We start from the raw sequence: 19,772 nt of genomic DNA on the forward strand, positions 1-19,772 counted from the left end.
GTGTCAGAGGGAGCGAGTGTCAGAGGGAGCGAGTGTCAGAGGGAGCGAGTGTCAGAGGGAGCGAGTGTCAGAGGGAGCGAGTGTCAGAGGGAGCGAGTGTCAGAGGGAGCGAGTGTCAGAGGGAGCGAGTGTCAGAGGGAGCGAGTGTCAGAGGGAGCGAGTGTCAGAGGGAGCGAGTGTCAGAGGGAGCGAGTGTCAGAGGGAGCGAGTGTCAGAGGGAGCGAGTGTCAGAGGGAGCGAGTGTCAGAGGGAGCGAGTGTCAGAGGGAGCGAGTGTCAGAGGGAGCGAGTGTCAGAGGGAGCGAGTGTCAGAGGGAGCGAGTGTCAGAGGGAGCGAGTGTCAGAGGGAGCGAGTGTCAGAGGGAGCGAGTGTCAGAGGGAGCGAGTGTCAGAGGGAGCGAGTGTCAGAGGGAGCGAGTGTCAGAGGGAGCGAGTGTCAGAGGGAGCGAGTGTCAGAGGGAGCGAGTGTCAGAGGGAGCGAGTGTCAGAGGGAGCGAGTGTCAGAGGGAGCGAGTGTCAGAGGGAGCGAGTGTCAGAGGGAGCGAGTGTCAGAGGGAGCGAGTGTCAGAGGGAGCGAGTGTCAGAGGGAGCGAGTGTCAGAGGGAGCGAGTGTCAGAGGGAGCGAGTGTCAGAGGGAGCGAGTGTCAGAGGGAGCGAGTGTCAGAGGGAGCGAGTGTCAGAGGGAGCGAGTGTCAGAGGGAGCGAGTGTCAGAGGGAGCGAGTGTCAGAGGGAGCGAGTGTCAGAGGGAGCGAGTGTCAGAGGGAGCGAGTGTCAGAGGGAGCGAGTGTCAGAGGGAGCGAGTGTCAGAGGGAGCGAGTGTCAGAGGGAGCGAGTGTCAGAGGGAGCGAGTGTCAGAGGGAGCGAGTGTCAGAGGGAGCGAGTGTCAGAGGGAGCGAGTGTCAGAGGGAGCGAGTGTCAGAGGGAGCGAGTGTCAGAGGGAGCGAGTGTCAGAGGGAGCGAGTGTCAGAGGGAGCGAGTGTCAGAGGGAGCGAGTGTCAGAGGGAGCGAGTGTCAGAGGGAGCGAGTGTCAGAGGGAGCGAGTGTCAGAGGGAGCGAGTGTCAGAGGGAGCGAGTGTCAGAGGGAGCGAGTGTCAGAGGGAGCGAGTGTCAGAGGGAGCGAGTGTCAGAGGGAGCGAGTGTCAGAGGGAGCGAGTGTCAGAGGGAGCGAGTGTCAGAGGGAGCGAGTGTCAGAGGGAGCGAGTGTCAGAGGGAGCGAGTGTCAGAGGGAGCGAGTGTCAGAGGGAGCGAGTGTCAGAGGGAGCGAGTGTCAGAGGGAGCGAGTGTCAGAGGGAGCGAGTGTCAGAGGGAGCGAGTGTCAGAGGGAGCGAGTGTCAGAGGGAGCGAGTGTCAGAGGGAGCGAGTGTCAGAGGGAGCGAGTGTCAGAGGGAGCGAGTGTCAGAGGGAGCGAGTGTCAGAGGGAGCGAGTGTCAGAGGGAGCGAGTGTCAGAGGGAGCGAGTGTCAGAGGGAGCGAGTGTCAGAGGGAGCGAGTGTCAGAGGGAGCGAGTGTCAGAGGGAGCGAGTGTCAGAGGGAGCGAGTGTCAGAGGGAGCGAGTGTCAGAGGGAGCGAGTGTCAGAGGGAGCGAGTGTCAGAGGGAGCGAGTGTCAGAGGGAGCGAGTGTCAGAGGGAGCGAGTGTCAGAGGGAGCGAGTGTCAGAGGGAGCGAGTGTCAGAGGGAGCGAGTGTCAGAGGGAGCGAGTGTCAGAGGGAGCGAGTGTCAGAGGGAGCGAGTGTCAGAGGGAGCGAGTGTCAGAGGGAGCGAGTGTCAGAGGGAGCGAGTGTCAGAGGGAGCGAGTGTCAGAGGGAGCGAGTGTCAGAGGGAGCGAGTGTCAGAGGGAGCGAGTGTCAGAGGGAGCGAGTGTCAGAGGGAGCGAGTGTCAGAGGGAGCGAGTGTCAGAGGGAGCGAGTGTCAGAGGGAGCGAGTGTCAGAGGGAGCGAGTGTCAGAGGGAGCGAGTGTCAGAGGGAGCGAGTGTCAGAGGGAGCGAGTGTCAGAGGGAGCGAGTGTCAGAGGGAGCGAGTGTCAGAGGGAGCGAGTGTCAGAGGGAGCGAGTGTCAGAGGGAGCGAGTGTCAGAGGGAGCGAGTGTCAGAGGGAGCGAGTGTCAGAGGGAGCGAGTGTCAGAGGGAGCGAGTGTCAGAGGGAGCGAGTGTCAGAGGGAGCGAGTGTCAGAGGGAGCGAGTGTCAGAGGGAGCGAGTGTCAGAGGGAGCGAGTGTCAGAGGGAGCGAGTGTCAGAGGGAGCGAGTGTCAGAGGGAGCGAGTGTCAGAGGGAGCGAGTGTCAGAGGGAGCGAGTGTCAGAGGGAGCGAGTGTCAGAGGGAGCGAGTGTCAGAGGGAGCGAGTGTCAGAGGGAGCGAGTGTCAGAGGGAGCGAGTGTCAGAGGGAGCGAGTGTCAGAGGGAGCGAGTGTCAGAGGGAGCGAGTGTCAGAGGGAGCGAGTGTCAGAGGGAGCGAGTGTCAGAGGGAGCGAGTGTCAGAGGGAGCGAGTGTCAGAGGGAGCGAGTGTCAGAGGGAGCGAGTGTCAGAGGGAGCGAGTGTCAGAGGGAGCGAGTGTCAGAGGGAGCGAGTGTCAGAGGGAGCGGGTGTCAGAGGGAGCGAGTGTCAGAGGGAGCGAGTGTCAGAGGGAGCGAGTGTCAGAGGGAGCGAGTGTCAGAGGGAGCGAGTGTCAGAGGGAGCGAGTGTCAGAGGGAGCGAGTGTCAGAGGGAGCGAGTGTCAGAGGGAGCGAGTGTCAGAGGGAGCGAGTGTCAGAGGGAGCGAGTGTCAGAGGGAGCGAGTGTCAGAGGGAGCGGGTGTCAGAGGGAGCGGGTGTCAGAGGGAGCGAGTGTCAGAGGGAGCGAGTGTCAGAGGGAGCGAGTGTCAGAGGGAGCGAGTGTCAGAGGGAGCGAGTGTCAGAGGGAGCGAGTGTCAGAGGGAGCGAGTGTCAGAGGGAGCGAGTGTCAGAGGGAGCGAGTGTCAGAGGGAGCGAGTGTCAGAGGGAGCGAGTGTCAGAGGGAGCGAGTGTCAGAGGGAGCGAGTGTCAGAGGGAGCGAGTGTCAGAGGGAGCGAGTGTCAGAGGGAGCGAGTGTCAGAGGGAGCGAGTGTCAGAGGGAGCGAGTGTCAGAGGGAGCGAGTGTCAGAGGGAGCGAGTGTCAGAGGGAGCGAGTGTCAGAGGGAGCGAGTGTCAGAGGGAGCGAGTGTCAGAGGGAGCGAGTGTCAGAGGGAGCGAGTGTCAGAGGGAGCGAGTGTCAGAGGGAGCGAGTGTCAGAGGGAGCGAGTGTCAGAGGGAGCGAGTGTCAGAGGGAGCGAGTGTCAGAGGGAGCGAGTGTCAGAGGGAGCGAGTGTCAGAGGGAGCGAGTGTCAGAGGGAGCGAGTGTCAGAGGGAGCGAGTGTCAGAGGGAGCGAGTGTCAGAGGGAGCGAGTGTCAGAGGGAGCGAGTGTCAGAGGGAGCGAGTGTCAGAGGGAGCGAGTGTCAGAGGGAGCGAGTGTCAGAGGGAGCGAGTGTCAGAGGGAGCGAGTGTCAGAGGGAGCGAGTGTCAGAGGGAGCGAGTGTCAGAGGGAGCGAGTGTCAGAGGGAGCGAGTGTCAGAGGGAGCGAGTGTCAGAGGGAGCGAGTGTCAGAGGGAGCGAGTGTCAGAGGGAGCGAGTGTCAGAGGGAGCGAGTGTCAGAGGGAGCGAGTGTCAGAGGGAGCGAGTGTCAGAGGGAGCGAGTGTCAGAGGGAGCGAGTGTCAGAGGGAGCGAGTGTCAGAGGGAGCGAGTGTCAGAGGGAGCGAGTGTCAGAGGGAGCGAGTGTCAGAGGGAGCGAGTGTCAGAGGGAGCGAGTGTCAGAGGGAGCGAGTGTCAGAGGGAGCGAGTGTCAGAGGGAGCGAGTGTCAGAGGGAGCGAGTGTCAGAGGGAGCGAGTGTCAGAGGGAGCGAGTGTCAGAGGGAGCGAGTGTCAGAGGGAGCGAGTGTCAGAGGGAGCGAGTGTCAGAGGGAGCGAGTGTCAGAGGGAGCGAGTGTCAGAGGGAGCGAGTGTCAGAGGGAGCGAGTGTCAGAGGGAGCGAGTGTCAGAGGGAGCGAGTGTCAGAGGGAGCGAGTGTCAGAGGGAGCGAGTGTCAGAGGGAGCGAGTGTCAGAGGGAGCGAGTGTCAGAGGGAGCGAGTGTCAGAGGGAGCGAGTGTCAGAGGGAGCGAGTGTCAGAGGGAGCGAGTGTCAGAGGGAGCGAGTGTCAGAGGGAGCGAGTGTCAGAGGGAGCGAGTGTCAGAGGGAGCGAGTGTCAGAGGGAGCGAGTGTCAGAGGGAGCGAGTGTCAGAGGGAGCGAGTGTCAGAGGGAGCGAGTGTCAGAGGGAGCGAGTGTCAGAGGGAGCGAGTGTCAGAGGGAGCGAGTGTCAGAGGGAGCGAGTGTCAGAGGGAGCGAGTGTCAGAGGGAGCGAGTGTCAGAGGGAGCGAGTGTCAGAGGGAGCGAGTGTCAGAGGGAGCGAGTGTCAGAGGGAGCGAGTGTCAGAGGGAGCGAGTGTCAGAGGGAGCGAGTGTCAGAGGGAGCGAGTGTCAGAGGGAGCGAGTGTCAGAGGGAGCGAGTGTCAGAGGGAGCGAGTGTCAGAGGGAGCGAGTGTCAGAGGGAGCGAGTGTCAGAGGGAGCGAGTGTCAGAGGGAGCGAGTGTCAGAGGGAGCGAGTGTCAGAGGGAGCGAGTGTCAGAGGGAGCGAGTGTCAGAGGGAGCGAGTGTCAGAGGGAGCGAGTGTCAGAGGGAGCGAGTGTCAGAGGGAGCGAGTGTCAGAGGGAGCGAGTGTCAGAGGGAGCGAGTGTCAGAGGGAGCGAGTGTCAGAGGGAGCGAGTGTCAGAGGGAGCGAGTGTCAGAGGGAGCGAGTGTCAGAGGGAGCGAGTGTCAGAGGGAGCGAGTGTCAGAGGGAGCGAGTGTCAGAGGGAGCGAGTGTCAGAGGGAGCGAGTGTCAGAGGGAGCGAGTGTCAGAGGGAGCGAGTGTCAGAGGGAGCGAGTGTCAGAGGGAGCGAGTGTCAGAGGGAGCGAGTGTCAGAGGGAGCGAGTGTCAGAGGGAGCGAGTGTCAGAGGGAGCGAGTGTCAGAGGGAGCGAGTGTCAGAGGGAGCGAGTGTCAGAGGGAGCGAGTGTCAGAGGGAGCGAGTGTCAGAGGGAGCGAGTGTCAGAGGGAGCGAGTGTCAGAGGGAGCGAGTGTCAGAGGGAGCGAGTGTCAGAGGGAGCGAGTGTCAGAGGGAGCGAGTGTCAGAGGGAGCGAGTGTCAGAGGGAGCGAGTGTCAGAGGGAGCGAGTGTCAGAGGGAGCGAGTGTCAGAGGGAGCGAGTGTCAGAGGGAGCGAGTGTCAGAGGGAGCGAGTGTCAGAGGGAGCGAGTGTCAGAGGGAGCGAGTGTCAGAGGGAGCGAGTGTCAGAGGGAGCGAGTGTCAGAGGGAGCGAGTGTCAGAGGGAGCGAGTGTCAGAGGGAGCGAGTGTCAGAGGGAGCGAGTGTCAGAGGGAGCGAGTGTCAGAGGGAGCGAGTGTCAGAGGGAGCGAGTGTCAGAGGGAGCGAGTGTCAGAGGGAGCGAGTGTCAGAGGGAGCGAGTGTCAGAGGGAGCGAGTGTCAGAGGGAGCGAGTGTCAGAGGGAGCGAGTGTCAGAGGGAGCGAGTGTCAGAGGGAGCGAGTGTCAGAGGGAGCGAGTGTCAGAGGGAGCGAGTGTCAGAGGGAGCGAGTGTCAGAGGGAGCGAGTGTCAGAGGGAGCGAGTGTCAGAGGGAGCGAGTGTCAGAGGGAGCGAGTGTCAGAGGGAGCGAGTGTCAGAGGGAGCGAGTGTCAGAGGGAGCGAGTGTCAGAGGGAGCGAGTGTCAGAGGGAGCGAGTGTCAGAGGGAGCGAGTGTCAGAGGGAGCGAGTGTCAGAGGGAGCGAGTGTCAGAGGGAGCGAGTGTCAGAGGGAGCGAGTGTCAGAGGGAGCGAGTGTCAGAGGGAGCGAGTGTCAGAGGGAGCGAGTGTCAGAGGGAGCGAGTGTCAGAGGGAGCGAGTGTCAGAGGGAGCGAGTGTCAGAGGGAGCGAGTGTCAGAGGGAGCGAGTGTCAGAGGGAGCGAGTGTCAGAGGGAGCGAGTGTCAGAGGGAGCGAGTGTCAGAGGGAGCGAGTGTCAGAGGGAGCGAGTGTCAGAGGGAGCGAGTGTCAGAGGGAGCGAGTGTCAGAGGGAGCGAGTGTCAGAGGGAGCGAGTGTCAGAGGGAGCGAGTGTCAGAGGGAGCGAGTGTCAGAGGGAGCGAGTGTCAGAGGGAGCGAGTGTCAGAGGGAGCGAGTGTCAGAGGGAGCGAGTGTCAGAGGGAGCGAGTGTCAGAGGGAGCGAGTGTCAGAGGGAGCGAGTGTCAGAGGGAGCGAGTGTCAGAGGGAGCGAGTGTCAGAGGGAGCGAGTGTCAGAGGGAGCGAGTGTCAGAGGGAGCGAGTGTCAGAGGGAGCGAGTGTCAGAGGGAGCGAGTGTCAGAGGGAGCGAGTGTCAGAGGGAGCGAGTGTCAGAGGGAGCGAGTGTCAGAGGGAGCGAGTGTCAGAGGGAGCGAGTGTCAGAGGGAGCGAGTGTCAGAGGGAGCGAGTGTCAGAGGGAGCGAGTGTCAGAGGGAGCGAGTGTCAGAGGGAGCGAGTGTCAGAGGGAGCGAGTGTCAGAGGGAGCGAGTGTCAGAGGGAGCGAGTGTCAGAGGGAGCGAGTGTCAGAGGGAGCGAGTGTCAGAGGGAGCGAGTGTCAGAGGGAGCGAGTGTCAGAGGGAGCGAGTGTCAGAGGGAGCGAGTGTCAGAGGGAGCGAGTGTCAGAGGGAGCGAGTGTCAGAGGGAGCGAGTGTCAGAGGGAGCGAGTGTCAGAGGGAGCGAGTGTCAGAGGGAGCGAGTGTCAGAGGGAGCGAGTGTCAGAGGGAGCGAGTGTCAGAGGGAGCGAGTGTCAGAGGGAGCGAGTGTCAGAGGGAGCGAGTGTCAGAGGGAGCGAGTGTCAGAGGGAGCGAGTGTCAGAGGGAGCGAGTGTCAGAGGGAGCGAGTGTCAGAGGGAGCGAGTGTCAGAGGGAGCGAGTGTCAGAGGGAGCGAGTGTCAGAGGGAGCGAGTGTCAGAGGGAGCGAGTGTCAGAGGGAGCGAGTGTCAGAGGGAGCGAGTGTCAGAGGGAGCGAGTGTCAGAGGGAGCGAGTGTCAGAGGGAGCGAGTGTCAGAGGGAGCGAGTGTCAGAGGGAGCGAGTGTCAGAGGGAGCGAGTGTCAGAGGGAGCGAGTGTCAGAGGGAGCGAGTGTCAGAGGGAGCGAGTGTCAGAGGGAGCGAGTGTCAGAGGGAGCGAGTGTCAGAGGGAGCGAGTGTCAGAGGGAGCGAGTGTCAGAGGGAGCGAGTGTCAGAGGGAGCGAGTGTCAGAGGGAGCGAGTGTCAGAGGGAGCGAGTGTCAGAGGGAGCGAGTGTCAGAGGGAGCGAGTGTCAGAGGGAGCGAGTGTCAGAGGGAGCGAGTGTCAGAGGGAGCGAGTGTCAGAGGGAGCGAGTGTCAGAGGGAGCGAGTGTCAGAGGGAGCGAGTGTCAGAGGGAGCGAGTGTCAGAGGGAGCGAGTGTCAGAGGGAGCGAGTGTCAGAGGGAGCGAGTGTCAGAGGGAGCGAGTGTCAGAGGGAGCGAGTGTCAGAGGGAGCGAGTGTCAGAGGGAGCGAGTGTCAGAGGGAGCGAGTGTCAGAGGGAGCGAGTGTCAGAGGGAGCGAGTGTCAGAGGGAGCGAGTGTCAGAGGGAGCGAGTGTCAGAGGGAGCGAGTGTCAGAGGGAGCGAGTGTCAGAGGGAGCGAGTGTCAGAGGGAGCGAGTGTCAGAGGGAGCGAGTGTCAGAGGGAGCGAGTGTCAGAGGGAGCGAGTGTCAGAGGGAGCGAGTGTCAGAGGGAGCGAGTGTCAGAGGGAGCGAGTGTCAGAGGGAGCGAGTGTCAGAGGGAGCGAGTGTCAGAGGGAGCGAGTGTCAGAGGGAGCGAGTGTCAGAGGGAGCGAGTGTCAGAGGGAGCGAGTGTCAGAGGGAGCGAGTGTCAGAGGGAGCGAGTGTCAGAGGGAGCGAGTGTCAGAGGGAGCGAGTGTCAGAGGGAGCGAGTGTCAGAGGGAGCGAGTGTCAGAGGGAGCGAGTGTCAGAGGGAGCGAGTGTCAGAGGGAGCGAGTGTCAGAGGGAGCGAGTGTCAGAGGGAGCGAGTGTCAGAGGGAGCGAGTGTCAGAGGGAGCGAGTGTCAGAGGGAGCGAGTGTCAGAGGGAGCGAGTGTCAGAGGGAGCGAGTGTCAGAGGGAGCGAGTGTCAGAGGGAGCGAGTGTCAGAGGGAGCGAGTGTCAGAGGGAGCGAGTGTCAGAGGGAGCGAGTGTCAGAGGGAGCGAGTGTCAGAGGGAGCGAGTGTCAGAGGGAGCGAGTGTCAGAGGGAGCGAGTGTCAGAGGGAGCGAGTGTCAGAGGGAGCGAGTGTCAGAGGGAGCGAGTGTCAGAGGGAGCGAGTGTCAGAGGGAGCGAGTGTCAGAGGGAGCGAGTGTCAGAGGGAGCGAGTGTCAGAGGGAGCGAGTGTCAGAGGGAGCGAGTGTCAGAGGGAGCGAGTGTCAGAGGGAGCGAGTGTCAGAGGGAGCGAGTGTCAGAGGGAGCGAGTGTCAGAGGGAGCGAGTGTCAGAGGGAGCGAGTGTCAGAGGGAGCGAGTGTCAGAGGGAGCGAGTGTCAGAGGGAGCGAGTGTCAGAGGGAGCGAGTGTCAGAGGGAGCGAGTGTCAGAGGGAGCGAGTGTCAGAGGGAGCGAGTGTCAGAGGGAGCGAGTGTCAGAGGGAGCGAGTGTCAGAGGGAGCGAGTGTCAGAGGGAGCGAGTGTCAGAGGGAGCGAGTGTCAGAGGGAGCGAGTGTCAGAGGGAGCGAGTGTCAGAGGGAGCGAGTGTCAGAGGGAGCGAGTGTCAGAGGGAGCGAGTGTCAGAGGGAGCGAGTGTCAGAGGGAGCGAGTGTCAGAGGGAGCGAGTGTCAGAGGGAGCGAGTGTCAGAGGGAGCGAGTGTCAGAGGGAGCGAGTGTCAGAGGGAGCGAGTGTCAGAGGGAGCGAGTGTCAGAGGGAGCGAGTGTCAGAGGGAGCGAGTGTCAGAGGGAGCGAGTGTCAGAGGGAGAGCGAGTGTCAGAGGGAGCGAGTGTCAGAGGGAGCGAGTGTCAGAGGGAGCGAGTGTCAGAGGGAGCGAGTGTCAGAGGGAGCGAGTGTCAGAGGGAGCGAGTGTCAGAGGGAGCGAGTGTCAGAGGGAGCGAGTGTCAGAGGGAGCGAGTGTCAGAGGGAGCGAGTGTCAGAGGGAGCGAGTGTCAGAGGGAGCGAGTGTCAGAGGGAGCGAGTGTCAGAGGGAGCGAGTGTCAGAGGGAGCGAGTGTCAGAGGGAGCGAGTGTCAGAGGGAGCGAGTGTCAGAGGGAGCGAGTGTCAGAGGGAGCGAGTGTCAGAGGGAGCGAGTGTCAGAGGGAGCGAGTGTCAGAGGGAGCGAGTGTCAGAGGGAGCGAGTGTCAGAGGGAGCGAGTGTCAGAGGGAGCGAGTGTCAGAGGGAGCGAGTGTCAGAGGGAGCGAGTGTCAGAGGGAGCGAGTGTCAGAGGGAGCGAGTGTCAGAGGGAGCGAGTGTCAGAGGGAGCGAGTGTCAGAGGGAGCGAGTGTCAGAGGGAGCGAGTGTCAGAGGGAGCGAGTGTCAGAGGGAGCGAGTGTCAGAGGGAGCGAGTGTCAGAGGGAGCGAGTGTCAGAGGGAGCGAGTGTCAGAGGGAGCGAGTGTCAGAGGGAGCGAGTGTCAGAGGGAGCGAGTGTCAGAGGGAGCGAGTGTCAGAGGGAGCGAGTGTCAGAGGGAGCGAGTGTCAGAGGGAGCGAGTGTCAGAGGGAGCGAGTGTCAGAGGGAGCGAGTGTCAGAGGGAGCGAGTGTCAGAGGGAGCGAGTGTCAGAGGGAGCGAGTGTCAGAGGGAGCGAGTGTCAGAGGGAGCGAGTGTCAGAGGGAGCGAGTGTCAGAGGGAGCGAGTGTCAGAGGGAGCGAGTGTCAGAGGGAGCGAGTGTCAGAGGGAGCGAGTGTCAGAGGGAGCGAGTGTCAGAGGGAGCGAGTGTCAGAGGGAGCGAGTGTCAGAGGGAGCGAGTGTCAGAGGGAGCGAGTGTCAGAGGGAGCGAGTGTCAGAGGGAGCGAGTGTCAGAGGGAGCGAGTGTCAGAGGGAGCGAGTGTCAGAGGGAGCGAGTGTCAGAGGGAGCGAGTGTCAGAGGGAGCGAGTGTCAGAGGGAGCGAGTGTCAGAGGGAGCGAGTGTCAGAGGGAGCGAGTGTCAGAGGGAGCGAGTGTCAGAGGGAGCGAGTGTCAGAGGGAGCGAGTGTCAGAGGGAGCGAGTGTCAGAGGGAGCGAGTGTCAGAGGGAGCGAGTGTCAGAGGGAGCGAGTGTCAGAGGGAGCGAGTGTCAGAGGGAGCGAGTGTCAGAGGGAGCGAGTGTCAGAGGGAGCGAGTGTCAGAGGGAGCGAGTGTCAGAGGGAGCGAGTGTCAGAGGGAGCGAGTGTCAGAGGGAGCGAGTGTCAGAGGGAGCGAGTGTCAGAGGGAGCGAGTGTCAGAGGGAGCGAGTGTCAGAGGGAGCGAGTGTCAGAGGGAGCGAGTGTCAGAGGGAGCGAGTGTCAGAGGGAGCGAGTGTCAGAGGGAGCGAGTGTCAGAGGGAGCGAGTGTCAGAGGGAGCGAGTGTCAGAGGGAGCGAGTGTCAGAGGGAGCGAGTGTCAGAGGGAGCGAGTGTCAGAGGGAGCGAGTGTCAGAGGGAGCGAGTGTCAGAGGGAGCGAGTGTCAGAGGGAGCGAGTGTCAGAGGGAGCGAGTGTCAGAGGGAGCGAGTGTCAGAGGGAGCGAGTGTCAGAGGGAGCGAGTGTCAGAGGGAGCGAGTGTCAGAGGGAGCGAGTGTCAGAGGGAGCGAGTGTCAGAGGGAGCGAGTGTCAGAGGGAGCGAGTGTCAGAGGGAGCGAGTGTCAGAGGGAGCGAGTGTCAGAGGGAGCGAGTGTCAGAGGGAGCGAGTGTCAGAGGGAGCGAGTGTCAGAGGGAGCGAGTGTCAGAGGGAGCGAGTGTCAGAGGGAGCGAGTGTCAGAGGGAGCGAGTGTCAGAGGGAGCGAGTGTCAGAGGGAGCGAGTGTCAGAGGGAGCGAGTGTCAGAGGGAGCGAGTGTCAGAGGGAGCGAGTGTCAGAGGGAGCGAGTGTCAGAGGGAGCGAGTGTCAGAGGGAGCGAGTGTCAGAGGGAGCGAGTGTCAGAGGGAGCGAGTGTCAGAGGGAGCGAGTGTCAGAGGGAGCGAGTGTCAGAGGGAGCGAGTGTCAGAGGGAGCGAGTGTCAGAGGGAGCGAGTGTCAGAGGGAGCGAGTGTCAGAGGGAGCGAGTGTCAGAGGGAGCGAGTGTCAGAGGGAGCGAGTGTCAGAGGGAGCGAGTGTCAGAGGGAGCGAGTGTCAGAGGGAGCGAGTGTCAGAGGGAGCGAGTGTCAGAGGGAGCGAGTGTCAGAGGGAGCGAGTGTCAGAGGGAGCGAGTGTCAGAGGGAGCGAGTGTCAGAGGGAGCGAGTGTCAGAGGGAGCGAGTGTCAGAGGGAGCGAGTGTCAGAGGGAGCGAGTGTCAGAGGGAGCGAGTGTCAGAGGGAGCGAGTGTCAGAGGGAGCGAGTGTCAGAGGGAGCGAGTGTCAGAGGGAGCGAGTGTCAGAGGGAGCGAGTGTCAGAGGGAGCGAGTGTCAGAGGGAGCGAGTGTCAGAGGGAGCGAGTGTCAGAGGGAGCGAGTGTCAGAGGGAGCGAGTGTCAGAGGGAGCGAGTGTCAGAGGGAGCGAGTGTCAGAGGGAGCGAGTGTCAGAGGGAGCGAGTGTCAGAGGGAGCGAGTGTCAGAGGGAGCGAGTGTCAGAGGGAGCGAGTGTCAGAGGGAGCGAGTGTCAGAGGGAGCGAGTGTCAGAGGGAGCGAGTGTCAGAGGGAGCGAGTGTCAGAGGGAGCGAGTGTCAGAGGGAGCGAGTGTCAGAGGGAGCGAGTGTCAGAGGGAGCGAGTGTCAGAGGGAGCGAGTGTCAGAGGGAGCGAGTGTCAGAGGGAGCGAGTGTCAGAGGGAGCGAGTGTCAGAGGGAGCGAGTGTCAGAGGGAGCGAGTGTCAGAGGGAGCGAGTGTCAGAGGGAGCGAGTGTCAGAGGGAGCGAGTGTCAGAGGGAGCGAGTGTCAGAGGGAGCGAGTGTCAGAGGGAGCGAGTGTCAGAGGGAGCGAGTGTCAGAGGGAGCGAGTGTCAGAGGGAGCGAGTGTCAGAGGGAGCGAGTGTCAGAGGGAGCGAGTGTCAGAGGGAGCGAGTGTCAGAGGGAGCGAGTGTCAGAGGGAGCGAGTGTCAGAGGGAGCGAGTGTCAGAGGGAGCGAGTGTCAGAGGGAGCGAGTGTCAGAGGGAGCGAGTGTCAGAGGGAGCGAGTGTCAGAGGGAGCGAGTGTCAGAGGGAGCGAGTGTCAGAGGGAGCGAGTGTCAGAGGGAGCGAGTGTCAGAGGGAGCGAGTGTCAGAGGGAGCGAGTGTCAGAGGGAGCGAGTGTCAGAGGGAGCGAGTGTCAGAGGGAGCGAGTGTCAGAGGGAGCGAGTGTCAGAGGGAGCGAGTGTCAGAGGGAGCGAGTGTCAGAGGGAGCGAGTGTCAGAGGGAGCGAGTGTCAGAGGGAGCGAGTGTCAGAGGGAGCGAGTGTCAGAGGGAGCGAGTGTCAGAGGGAGCGAGTGTCAGAGGGAGCGAGTGTCAGAGGGAGCGAGTGTCAGAGGGAGCGAGTGTCAGAGGGAGCGAGTGTCAGAGGGAGCGAGTGTCAGAGGGAGCGAGTGTCAGAGGGAGCGAGTGTCAGAGGGAGCGAGTGTCAGAGGGAGCGAGTGTCAGAGGGAGCGAGTGTCAGAGGGAGCGAGTGTCAGAGGGAGCGAGTGTCAGAGGGAGCGAGTGTCAGAGGGAGCGAGTGTCAGAGGGAGCGAGTGTCAGAGGGAGCGAGTGTCAGAGGGAGCGAGTGTCAGAGGGAGCGAGTGTCAGAGGGAGCGAGTGTCAGAGGGAGCGAGTGTCAGAGGGAGCGAGTGTCAGAGGGAGCGAGTGTCAGAGGGAGCGAGTGTCAGAGGGAGCGAGTGTCAGAGGGAGCGAGTGTCAGAGGGAGCGAGTGTCAGAGGGAGCGAGTGTCAGAGGGAGCGAGTGTCAGAGGGAGCGAGTGTCAGAGGGAGCGAGTGTCAGAGGGAGCGAGTGTCAGAGGGAGCGAGTGTCAGAGGGAGCGAGTGTCAGAGGGAGCGAGTGTCAGAGGGAGCGAGTGTCAGAGGGAGCGAGTGTCAGAGGGAGCGAGTGTCAGAGGGAGCGAGTGTCAGAGGGAGCGAGTGTCAGAGGGAGCGAGTGTCAGAGGGAGCGAGTGTCAGAGGGAGCGAGTGTCAGAGGGAGCGAGTGTCAGAGGGAGCGAGTGTCAGAGGGAGCGAGTGTCAGAGGGAGCGAGTGTCAGAGGGAGCGAGTGTCAGAGGGAGCGAGTGTCAGAGGGAGCGAGTGTCAGAGGGAGCGAGTGTCAGAGGGAGCGAGTGTCAGAGGGAGCGAGTGTCAGAGGGAGCGAGTGTCAGAGGGAGCGAGTGTCAGAGGGAGCGAGTGTCAGAGGGAGCGAGTGTCAGAGGGAGCGAGTGTCAGAGGGAGCGAGTGTCAGAGGGAGCGAGTGTCAGAGGGAGCGAGTGTCAGAGGGAGCGAGTGTCAGAGGGAGCGAGTGTCAGAGGGAGCGAGTGTCAGAGGGAGCGAGTGTCAGAGGGAGCGAGTGTCAGAGGGAGCGAGTGTCAGAGGGAGCGAGTGTCAGAGGGAGCGAGTGTCAGAGGGAGCGAGTGTCAGAGGGAGCGAGTGTCAGAGGGAGCGAGTGTCAGAGGGAGCGAGTGTCAGAGGGAGCGAGTGTCAGAGGGAGCGAGTGTCAGAGGGAGCGAGTGTCAGAGGGAGCGAGTGTCAGAGGGAGCGAGTGTCAGAGGGAGCGAGTGTCAGAGGGAGCGAGTGTCAGAGGGAGCGAGTGTCAGAGGGAGCGAGTGTCAGAGGGAGCGAGTGTCAGAGGGAGCGAGTGTCAGAGGGAGCGAGTGTCAGAGGGAGCGAGTGTCAGAGGGAGCGAGTGTCAGAGGGAGCGAGTGTCAGAGAGAGAGAGAGCGAGTGTCAGAGAGAGAGAGAGAGAGAGAGAGAGAGAGAGAGAGAGTGAGAGTGTGTCAGAGAGAGTGTCAGAGAGAGAGAGTGTGTCAGAGAGAGAGTGCGTCAGAGAGAGAGTGTGTCAGAGAGAGAGAGAGAGAGATGGAGTGTGTCAGAGAGAGTGTCAGAGAGAGAGAGAGAGTGTCAGAGAGAAGAGTGTCAGGGAGAGAGAGTCAGAGAGAGAGTCAGAGAGAGAGAGAGAGTCAGAGAGAGAGAGTGTGTCAGAGAGAGAGAGAGTGTCAGAGGGAGCGAGTGTCAGAGAGAGTGTGTGTCAGAGAGAGTGTGTGTCAGAGAGAGAGTGTGTCAGAGAGAGAGAGAGAGAGAGAGAGATGGAGTGTGTCAGAGAGAGTGTCAGAGAGAGAGAGAGAGAGAGAGAGAGTGTCAGAGAGAGAGTGTCAGAGAAAGAGAGAGTCAGAGAGAGAGAGAGTCAGAGAGTGTGTCAGAGAGAGAGAGTCAGAGAGAGAGAGAGTCAGAGAGAGAGAGTCAGAGAGAGAGAGTCAGAGAGAGAGTGTCAGAGAGAGTCAGAGAGAGAGTGTCAGAGAGTGTCAAGAGAGTGTCAGAGTGTGTCAAGAGAGTGTCAAGAGAGTGTCAGAGAGAGAGAGAGTGTCAGAGAGAGAGAGAGAGAGTGTCAGAGAGAGAGTGTCAGAGAAAGAGAGAGTCAGAGAGAGAGAGAGTGTCAGAGAGAGAGTGTCAGAGAGAGAAAGAGAGAGTGTCAGAGAGAGAGAGAGAGTGTCAGAGAGAGAGAGAGAGAGTGTGTCAGAGAGAGAGAGAGAGAGTGTGTCAGAGAGAGAGAGAGAGAGAGTGTGTCAGAGAGAGAGAGAGTGTCAGAGAGAGAGTGTCAGAGAGAGTGTGTGTCAGGTGTGTCAGAGAGAGAGTGTGTCAGAGAGAGTGTGTCAGAGAGAGAGTGTGTCAGAGAGAGAGAGTGTCAGAGAGAGAGAGAGAGAGAGATGGAGTGTGTCAGAGAGAGTGTCAGAGAGAGAGAGAGAGAGAGAGAGAGAGTGTCAGAGAGAGAGTGTCAGAGAAAGAGAGAGTCAGAGAGAGAGAGAGTCAGAGAGTGTGTCAGAGAGAGAGAGTCAGAGAGAGAGAGAGAGAGAGTGTCAGAGAGAGAGAGTCAGAGAGAGAGAGTCAGAGAGAGAGAGTCAGAGAGAGAGTGTCAGAGAGAGAGTGTCAGAGAGAGTCAGAGAGAGTGTCAGAGAGAGTGTCAGAGAAAGAGAGAGTCAGAGAAAGAGAGAGTCAGAGAGAGAGAGAGTCAGAGAGAGAGAGAGTCAGAGAGTGTGTCAGACAGAGAGAGTCAGAGAGAGAGAGTGTCAGAGGGAGAGAGTGTCAGAGGGAGAGAGTGTCAGAGGGAGAGAGTGTCAGAGGGAGAGAGTGTCAGAGGGAGAGAGTGTCAGAGGGAGAGAGTGTCAGAGGGAGAGAGTGTCAGAGGGAGAGAGTGTCAGAGGGAGAGAGTGTCAGAGGGAGAGAGTGTCAGAGGGAGAGAGTGTCAGAGGGAGAGAGTGTCAGAGGGAGAGAGTGTCAGAGGGAGAGAGTGTCAGAGGGAGAGAGTGTCAGAGGGAGAGAGTGTCAGAGGGAGAGAGTGTCAGAGGGAGAGAGTGTCAGAGGGAGAGAGTGTCAGAGGGAGAGAGTGTCAGAGGGAGAGAGTGTCAGAGGGAGAGAGTGTCAGAGGGAGAGAGTGTCAGAGGGAGAGAGTGTCAGAGGGAGAGAGTGTCAGAGGGAGAGAGTGTCAGAGGGAGACAGAGAGAGTGTCAAGAGAGTGTCAAGAGAGTGTCAAGAGAGTGTCAAGAGAGTGTCAAGAGAGTGTCAAGAGAGTGTCAGAGAGTGTCAAGAGAGTGTCAAGAGAGTGTCAAGAGAGTGTCAGAGAGTGAGAGTGTCAGAGAGAGAGAGTCAGAGAGAGAGTTTCAGAGTCAGAGAGAGAGTTTCAGAGTCAGAGAGAGAGTGTCAGAGAGTGTCAAGAGAGTGTCAAGAGGATGTCAAGAGAGTGTCAGAGAGAGTGAGTGTCAAGAGAGTGTCAGAGGGAGAGTGTGTCAGAGGGAGAGAGTGTCAGAGGGAGAGAGTGTCAGAGTGTCAGAGTGTCAGAGGGAGAGAATGTCAGAGGGAGAGAGTGTCAGAGGGAGAGAGTGTCAGAGGGAGAGAGTGTCAGAGGGAGAGAGTGTCAGAGGGAGAGAGTGTCAGAGGGAGAGAGTGTCAGAGGGAGAGAGTGTCAGAGGGAGAGAGTGTCAGAGGGAGAGAGTGTCAGAGGGAGAGAGTGTCAGAGGGAGAGAGTGTCAGAGGGAGAGAGTGTCAGAGGGAGAGAGTGTCAGAGGGAGAGAGTGTCAGAGGGAGAGAGTGTCAGAGGGAGAGAGTGTCAGAGGGAGAGAGTGTCAGAGGGAGAGAGTGTCAGAGGGAGAGAGTGTCAGAGGGAGAGAGTGTCAGAGGGAGAGAGTGTCAGAGGGAGAGAGTGTCAGAGGGAGAGAGTGTCAGAGGGAGAGAGTGTCAGAGGGAGAGAGTGTCAGAGGGAGAGAGTGTCAGAGGGAGAGAGTGTCAGAGGGAGAGAGTGTCAGAGGGAGAGAGTGTCAGAGGGAGAGAGTGTCAGAGGGAGAGAGTGTCAGAGGGAGAGAGTGTCAGAGGGAGAGAGTGTCAGAGGGAGAGAGTGTCAGAGGGAGAGAGTGTCAGAGGGAGAGAGTGTCAGAGGGAGAGAGTGTCAGAGGGAGAGAGTGTCAGAGGGAGAGAGTGTCAGAGGGAGAGAGTGTCAGAGGGAGAGAGTGTCAGAGGGAGAGAGTGTCAGAGGGAGAGAGAGAGTGTCAGAGGGAGAGAGTGTCAGAGGGAGAGAGTGTCAGAGGGAGAGAGTGTCAGAGGGAGAGAGTGTCAGAGGGAGAGAGAGTGTGTCAGAGAGAGAGAGAGTGTGTCAGAGAGAGAGAGAGTGTGTCAGAGAGAGAGAGAGAGAGTCAGAGAGAGAGAGAGAGAGAGAGAGTCAGAGAGAGAGAGAGTCAGAGAGAGAGAGTCAGAGAGAGAGTGTCAGAGAGAGAGTGTCAGAGAGAGAGTTTCAGAGTCAGAGAGAGAGTGTCAGAGAGTGTCAGAGAGAGAGAGAGAGAGAGAGAGAGAGAGTGTGTCAGAGAGAGAGAGAGTGTCAGAGAGTGTGTCAGAGAGTGAGTGTCAGAGAGTGTGTGTCAGAGAGTGTGTGTCAGAGAGTTTCAGAGAGAGAGAGAGAGAGAGAGAGAGTGTCAGTGTGTGTCAGAGAGCACGAGAGTGTGTCAGAGAGAGTGTCAGAGAGAGTGTCAGAGAGAGAGAGAGTCAGAGAGAGAGAGAGAGAGAGAGAGAGTCAGAGAGAGAGTGTCAAAGAGAGAGAGTGTCAGAGAGAGAGTGTGTGTCAGAGAGAGAGTGTGTGTCAGAGAGAGAGAGAGAAGAGAGAGAGAGAGAGAGTCAGAGAGAGTCAGAGAGAGTCAGAGAGAGAGAGTCAGAGAGAGAGTTTCAGTGTCAAGAGAGTGTCAGAGAGAGAGAGTGTCAGAGAGAGAGAGACAGAGAGAGAGAGACAGAGAGAGAGAGAGTCAGAGAGAGTGAGTGAGAGAGAGAGAGAGACAGAGAGAGAGAGAGAGTGAGTGTCAGAGAGTGTCAGAGAGATTGTGTCAGAGAGTGTCAGAGAGAGTGTCAGAGAGAGTCAGATTGTGTGTCAGAGAGCACGAGAGTGTGTCAGAGAGAGTGTCAGAGAGAGAGAGAGAGTCAGAGAGAGAGAGAGAGAGAGAGTGTGTCAGAGAGAGAGAGAGTGTGTCAGAGAGAGAGAGAGTGTGTCAGAGAGAGAGAGAGTGTGTCAGAGAGAGAGAGTCAGAGAGAGAGAGAGAGAGAGAGAGAGAGAGCGAGAGAGCGTCAGAGAGCGTCAGAGAGCGAGAGAGCGTCAGAGAGCGTCAGGGAGCGAGAGAGTGAGAGAGCGAGAGAGCCTCAGAGAGCCTCAGAGAGCGTCAGGGAGCGAGAGAGCGTCAGGGAGCGTCAGGGAGCGTCAGAGAGCGAGAGAGCGTCAGAGAGCGTCAGGGAGCGAGAGAGCGAGAGAGCGAGAGAGCCTCAGAGAGCGTCAGGGAGCGAGAGAGCGTCAGGGAGCGTCAGAGAGCATCAGGGAGCGTCAGGGAGCGTCAGAGAGCGTCAGGGAGCGTCAGAGCGTCAGGGAGCGAGAGAGCGTCAGGGAGCGAGAGAGCGTCAGGGAGCGAGAGAGCGTCAGGGAGCGAGAGAGCGTCAGGGAGCGAGAGAGCGTCAGGGAGCGAGAGAGCGTCAGGGAGCGAGAGAGCGAGAGAGCGTCAGGGAGCGAGAGAGCGTCAGGGAGCGAGAGAGCGTCAGGGAGCGAGAGAGCGTCAGGGAGCGAGAGAGCGTCAGGGAGCGAGAGAGCGTCAGGGAGCGAGAGAGCGTCAGGGAGCGAGAGAGCGTCAGGGAGCGAGAGAGCGTCAGGGAGCGAGAGAGCGTCAGGGAGCGAGAGAGCGTCAGGGAGCGAGAGAGCGTCAGGGAGCGAGAGAGCGTCAGGGAGCGAGAGAGCGTCAGGGAGCGAGAGAGCGTCAGGGAGCGAGAGAGCGTCAGGGAGCGAGAGAGCGTCAGGGAGCGAGAGAGCGTCAGGGAGCGAGAGAGCGTCAGGGAGCGAGAGAGCGTCAGGGAGCGAGAGAGCGTCAGGGAGCGAGAGAGCGTCAGGGAGCGAGAGAGCGTCAGGGAGCGAGAGAGCGTCAGGGAGCGAGAGAGCGTCAGGGAGCGAGAGAGCGTCAGGGAGCGAGAGAGCGTCAGGGAGTGAGAGAGCGTCAGGGAGCGAGAGAGTCAATCAGTCAGAGAGAGAGAGAGAGAGAGAGAGTGAGTCAGTCAGAGAGAGAGTGAATCAGTCAGAGTCAGTGAAATACCCAGTGGAAGTCAAGGTTCAATGTCTCCTTTGGCAGGTTGGCAGTTTATCTTAGAAGTCATTTTCTGCTTGGATGTCGGCGGCCTGTGCTCTCCCCATCGACCCGCACCTATCCCCAGCCAAGTGGCTTCCCGCACCAGCCGGCCCGCTGACTTCCTGGGTCGAGTTTTTATAGGAAGATAAGACTTAGTTTTATTTTTTATTCCTTCTTGAATGTTTTTATGCTTCTTGAATGTTGTTGTGCTTTGCAAGGTCCTCTCCGCTTCCCTTCCCGCCCCTATCTCTGGCCAAATGGTCTCAGATGTACCTACCTGTGCTGATTTCTTAATTCTCCGCAACGGTTTTCTGTGCGGCCACATACGCTGGCCTAAGTTAGTTTGGAGCAACTATTAGATGTCCAAAGTGGCCTAAATGGCTAAAACAGGCATAGGTGACTGGCAACGCCCCCTTTTGAAAAAAAAAGAAAAAAATCCTAACCAACTCACTTACACTGGCGCAAATTAAATATGCAAAATGGGGATTTTTAAGATACTCCAGAAAAATCAAGTTGCTCCAAAAAAAAATGGAGCAACTCCTGGCCAAATTTGAGCCCCGAGATTGTAAGTTTAATGAATCCTTAGGGTTCAAATTTATGTTCCGCTTATGATGATGCACGCTAGTGTTCAAACTTGCTGCTACATCATGCTGCCAGACTAAAGGTATTTGGAGATTTGCCTGAAGGCTAAAGTTTTTATAAATTTAACATGAGACTTGGGCTCTGAAATTGTACTGGCAGATTAATGCTTTAGCGGAGGTGATAACCTGTTTAAGACAGGTGAAGAAGCATTCGTTGCATTTTAGCTTATTAGGCGATATATGGGTGATGTGAAGTGGAAAGTCTAGCCCATAATTTCCAAATCATTGA

At 59.6% G+C, this 19,772-nt stretch overlaps 1 protein-coding gene across 1 annotated transcript in view; it reads right to left on the reverse strand.

Annotated features, from left to right (window-relative positions):
- Positions 1–19,772, reverse strand: part of akap9 (A kinase (PRKA) anchor protein 9) — a 353,045-nt gene that overhangs the window by 67,173 nt on the left and 266,100 nt on the right. The window lies entirely within an intron of this gene.

This window comes from Pristiophorus japonicus, chromosome 5 (assembly GCF_044704955.1).
Source record: "Pristiophorus japonicus isolate sPriJap1 chromosome 5, sPriJap1.hap1, whole genome shotgun sequence".
NCBI lineage: Eukaryota > Metazoa > Chordata > Chondrichthyes > Pristiophoridae > Pristiophorus > Pristiophorus japonicus.